Genomic DNA, 6,114 nt, shown 5'->3' on the forward strand with positions numbered 1-6,114 from the left:
CAAAAGAAGGAAGGAAATTTAAAGAATTAAAGCGAGATTCAAAAGAAGGAAAGATAGGCAGAAAGAATGAAAATAGAGAGGAAGAAAGCTCACACTATCCAGTCATAAATAAAGAAGAAAATTTATCAATTTCCTTGGCTAAAAAAAATAGTTACGAAAGAAACCACGTTTACCAACATACACACAAATGCATATGTGGGACTGTCAAACAATGTATTTCAGTGTGTGCAATACAGACGATCATTCCGCCCGATTCGAAACCCGATCTTTTTTAAGCATAACAGAAGTGAAATTTTCTCCTTTTACTGCTTACAAATGAGAGAGGTACCCCAATTTTTAGTAAATATGGACATTACAAGAATTTTCAATGCTAAGAAATGTGAATTTTGACAGTTCTGTGGGAGATTTCTTCCAGAGCAAACTTCGTTCGTGCAGCACCGTACTCCGTAGAAACTTAACTACATGCATCGGCTGCGTGGACTAGGCGCTAGCTAGCTAGGTATGCTAGACTGCCATTGATTCTGTGTGTGTGTGTACGTCTCTGAGCTGTGTGTTTACTGCAGAAAATGGCGCAAATTTGGCAATTCAAATTATAAACTTTTTTGTAAGCCTGAGTCGAATCGATTTTAAAATCGATGTTCGATCGATGTCATCGAACGCCGGTGCAGATTTTGCAAAATCGGTGCATCGAAAAAAAAAAAAAAATACGTCGGCCGGCCGATTCATTTGGTTCACACAATCAGACATCAAAATAAACAGTAATATCCAACTTGACTACTACTTACTTCATTTATATTGCCCCCAAAATGAAACCGATTGTGTAATTATGATGCCTATTCACCATTAATTTGAAGTTTATTTCGATCATAGTTCGAGTCTTACTCGTCTGCCCGGCTCGTCTGCTCGTGCCGAGATAATTTATGCACGATGAATTTATGAATGGAAGTCGCCATTCATCGTGCATGCGCAGTACCGTACTGTCAATCATATCAGAAAATGGCCGGAAAATTGATGCGATCAACGTAAAGTATATCTTGCTTTTCATGAACAATATTAATATCATGACCATAGAACATGATTTAATCGTAATATTTAACAATAATTTGCATATGATAATCATTAATATGAACTTAGAGCTTGATGTGAAACGTTTGTATTTCGTTTAATTTTTCAATGGCGGACATCACATGACGATCGTCTTGAGTGAGTGCACTTGTCTAAAAAAATAATTTTCACGTTAGGATTGATTATCGAACATTGTCAACATGTAGAAACTCTTTTGAAGATCGTAATATCACCATATAATAATATTTTACATGACAAAACAGAGAAAAATTACGTTTGATTTTTTTCCCATCAATATGAAGCTTGTTTGTGCCCAACTTTGGGCTCTGATTTCATGAATGGAAAATATGTCAGACGTCATCGAACGCGCATGCGCATTGTGCTTCTTTTCTCGGAGCCGGAGCTCGGAGACGTCCAGAGATGGAATAAAAAATAAAAATAATGCCAGTATAATACTATTAATTCTTCCATATGAACATAACATACTTTGCTGACATCGTCAATTCTTTTAGTATGGCCATAAAATCTTATTAAATCGTAGTTATTTAACATCCAATAATAATTTATATGAATTTAGAGCTCGATCCAAGAATTCGTATTTATTTCGATCACAAAGCTCTTGTGTAAAAAAAAAATGGATTATCATTATCAGGATTAAATCTCGAACATCGCCAGAACTCATATTCCACAATATTTCCTCACAATCGTTATATCAGCATTGAATACCAATTCAAATGACCATCCAGAGAAAATTACGTATTTATTCCCATCAATTTATTTGGAGCTAATTTTGGATCTAACTACCCCGCCAACTACACAATCTCAGGCAAGTTACAACGCTCTCCCCGCTGTTTGCACTTGTTAGATGGCGCTGGCAAGCACGCCTGTCGTTTCGGGAGAGTGAGTGTACGGGGCTGGTGTGTGCGAGTCTGGACTGCGAATGCTAGTTGACCGAAAATCATTCGGATCGACTCTGCGTGATTCATGTCTTTAATATTGTTTCATTTTAAACTTATATCTTATCATCTGCAAATATCATTGTTGAAGATATTTTGGGAAGAATTCTGCATTGCTCCCCGGCCTTTTTTGTGTTTTGTGATCATGGAAAATACAAACGAACTTTGCTCTGTCATTTGCTTTTGCAACGCTCACCCGGCCAGCGCAGACCGTCAGTGCATGTAGTGCATGCATAGCGCATGCATCGACGGCCGGCCGGAGCCAAAAAAAGACTTGATTTTTCCCGCCTTCAAATTTCGATGCATCGATGTTCGATCGAATTAAAGCTGTCGAACACCGGTTTTCAAAATAATCGATATGACTCAGGCTTACTTTTTTGAAAGAAGAAATTAATGATATTGCTTTTTTTTGTCTCTTTTTCTTTTCTATATTTTGATGGGGAATCTTTCTAAAATATAATTTCCATAGGAGAAATTTGCTTGCCCGATTCGGGCAAGCAGTTTTTGTCTCTGCTTCATAACACTTGCCCGACTCTAACTTTTACTTGCCCCGGGCAATCGGGCAAGCGCTTATGTCGCACCCTGGGGGGTCATTTTTATTACCATGGAGCCATGTTCAGTTTTCCAGAGCCAATCTCTTTTTCAGCTCTGGGCATGGTTTCACATTGCAGTTTCCAGCTGCTTGTATATTCGTTTACATAATGTTTAATACTGTTTATTCAATTGTAGTTCATTTTTTAATTGATATCAAATGTTAAATGATTATTGAATTAATTGTTAATTGTTCAAATAATGTTTATTATTTCAGTATTTGTAACTGTTAGTGTTAGATCTATTTACTAACTAATTTTTACAATTGTCCATCAAATTGAATAGCTCAAGAAAGAATGAAGTTTATCAAAATTGAACAGAATTATGGCACTTACTGGAATCCCATTAATGATTTTCAATCTTGATAATGAATAACTCACTTGAAATTATTTTTTTAATATTCAATGCATTGCCTGCTGACGTTAGAAAACTCGCCAGAAAATTCAATTCATTTCACACATGTCGCGCCAGCACAGTCAATCACATCACCCCAGCACACAGGCATTCACCCAACACAGCAACAAGCACAGTCAATCACCGCAACACACATCGAAGTACAGGTGCTATCACTCACCAAAAAACCCGCTGAAATACGTCATTAAAATTGATTTATCTGCGCCAGATTTCCAAAGCACGTGACGGATTAGTTCAGATTCAGGAAGCGGGGTCCCCGAAAATGCACTAAAAATGAAGAAATCCGTGATCTTTTCCGAGTTTGCAAACTTTATCTTCAAATTCCAATAAAAAACCAAATCAGAATTTTTTTCTTTCTTGCAGTTACGGCGATATCGGACTTTGGAATTGTTTTATGAAGTTGCGAGAGAGATCCCAGAGCACATGAGAGCAAATCGCTCACCAATCTTGTTATTTTTTTTCGCTCGTCAGCAGCCATAAAATAGTAAATGTCAAGAAAATTGATGCGGCATTCAAAAAGAGAAGCGGGCGCGGACGAGAAACATCACATTTTTTTTTTTTAGCCAATTTTTGAAAATAGTCAATAGTAAAAAATTTCATGCGGCGGCCAAAATAGATGCGTGCGAGGACGATCAACTACTTTCTTTTTACTTGGCCTAATGGCTAATGGTGGCTGCACGATAGCGAGCTGTCTGTTTACGAGGAGAAATTTAAAAATGTTTAAAAACTCCTCGAAACAGACGGCTGCCAGCTGTCTAAGCAAGCACTAACCCAGGGAGAAGCGGGCCGGAGCCCAGGACTCGTCCGTGTAATACTAGTCAAACATATACTCTCCAAAATGGGGTAGAATGGGGTCTCAATAGCACTCCAAATAAAAGGGGGGCTTAAGCAAGCGCTAGACCTAAGCTAAGGTCAGTCCAGGGGCGCGGCGGTATTCTGAAATGTTCTTATCTACGTCACGATCTCAAATTGGTATTCCGAAAACGTTCTTAACAACCTTAGACCAAAAGCTTCAGACTCCGCTCAGTCTGTTCTGTAATTTGCGTGGTTCCGCTGAACTGCGTTGGCCCCACTCACCGATACATAACTGTTAAAATGATAGTAAAATGTCAGAAGTGTTCAATAAATCCCCAGAAACGATGGTTATTCCTGTCTTCAACAACCTATGCATTTATCTTATCAAACGTGTCAAATTTTTCAGGCGATGGTTCGTGTCACTCCTACGAACGGGGTTATATAGCCAATATAACCTCGTTCTCGGCAGCATACCGTAGCACGGACAAAAAAAAAACATTGACTATTTTCCTCCCCATCCTTCGCCCCAAATATCACGACCTGATCGAAGTGGATCAAGTATGATACTTAACATAACTTTATATTAGAAAGATCACTCTAAGTGATGAAAATCATATGAAAAATGAATAAAAACTCACTGATTTTTCACCTCCGGTGACCGTCACTCCTCTTTACCCCTCTTGATTTGTTCAATGGTGTTTGATCGTGACAAATTGAAAAAGAAAAAAATATCACGAAAACCATAGAGGTTCATCCACCCGGATGGACGAAACACTACTCGTGACGCACTGGTAAACATGTCTCGATAGCCCCGACAGATTGGCAATTTTGTTTCGTCTAGACAAACGTGTTTAAAGAATAAAAAAATCCAAATTGTTTTTTTTTTTTGCTTATCTATAATATTTCTAGTATGAGTATATCCAGAGCATCATTTGTCTGCTTTCCTCTTCCCTTACCCTTTCTCTTTCTTTTTTTCTTCCATGTGTAATTGAGTTTCTTATGATTTTTTTTATTTCTTCCTTTTTTCTCATTCTTTGTTCTTTGTTCTTTATTTCTTTTATTCTTAATTTCTTTAGGGGAACTCACCCCTCCTGAAATTTAAGGGGTATTGTACGTGTACCCCCCCCCCCTCCGCCGCCTGTGACAACAATAATTCTAGTGTAAAAAAATAGTGAACAAAATATTGAGTGTCAGGTGAGAAAAAGACTAGTCGCTGGATCACGGAGCTTCCTAAAATTATGCTTCACCGGAAACAGGTAGAAGCTTATTTTATCCAGCTCTGTGGTCGCCACTGCTCAGTGGGTAGCTTTCTTTTATTCAGTGCAAGAGGGCGTGCTGCGGTACTTGCGTAGGAGGCTATGGGCCAGGCGAGAATAATGAAAAATTTCCTGATGATTTTACACGATTTTGAAAACAATCTTACAATCAAGGACGATATTTCACTCATTGGACATTGGAATCCTGTTTAAGTAAAACCAAAATCTACCTTTGGGTCAACATGAAAATTGGTATTACTCTTTTACTTCGTGCGTTCCTACTTAAAAAAGAGACTGGAAGCGGCACTGGTCTCAGAACAGTCCCACCCCATACCTTTCCCTGTATAGCGAATGGTCGGGGTGTACGAGTGGTTCGTGTAGGTTCCACTAAGTTACACTACCGCTACATCTTCATCATGGTCGAGGTGCTGGTCAGCAAATTGGGATTGTCCCACTTTTACAGGGAATGTCTCAGTTTTCAAAGATTTATCCACACAAGAAATCTAGGAAAGTTCATTCACCTGTCAAGTGCCGACATCCATTGAGTGCACTAGTCAGTGTAAACATATATCAGGTTTCATAACAAGATTATTGGAAGATGGCAAGTCGTGAAAAATAGACGGTGAACTGGGGGGGAATTGAGGTCACTGAATCTATTTTTAGCACTCTCAATACCCGTAACTGCCGTCCATGTCCCGCAGGTATAATGAAGAAAAACTGTCCCCATAAACATGGTCTATCTCAATTTATCAAGACATAATTTGTCTTGTTTTCTGAGACAATCCCAATTTCTGGACCCGCGCCTCTACTGCCTACCCGAACCATCGGCCGATAAATACTCGCTCTCAAAAACCAGTGACAAACTGTGTCACTTTATGGTAAAAAAGGCAACACGTCATGTAAAAAAAAGACATTAAGCGTAATCTACAGTGACTTAACTTACCATCAGACCCAGACTCACTCCTTGCCCTTTCTTGTAAACGTCTCAAAATCGGTGATTTGAAGCCAGTTCGCAGTACCCCACACGTATTAATTCA

Source organism: Lytechinus pictus, chromosome 2, assembly GCF_037042905.1.
Source record: "Lytechinus pictus isolate F3 Inbred chromosome 2, Lp3.0, whole genome shotgun sequence".
In the NCBI taxonomy this organism is placed as follows: Eukaryota; Metazoa; Echinodermata; class Echinoidea; order Temnopleuroida; family Toxopneustidae; genus Lytechinus; species Lytechinus pictus.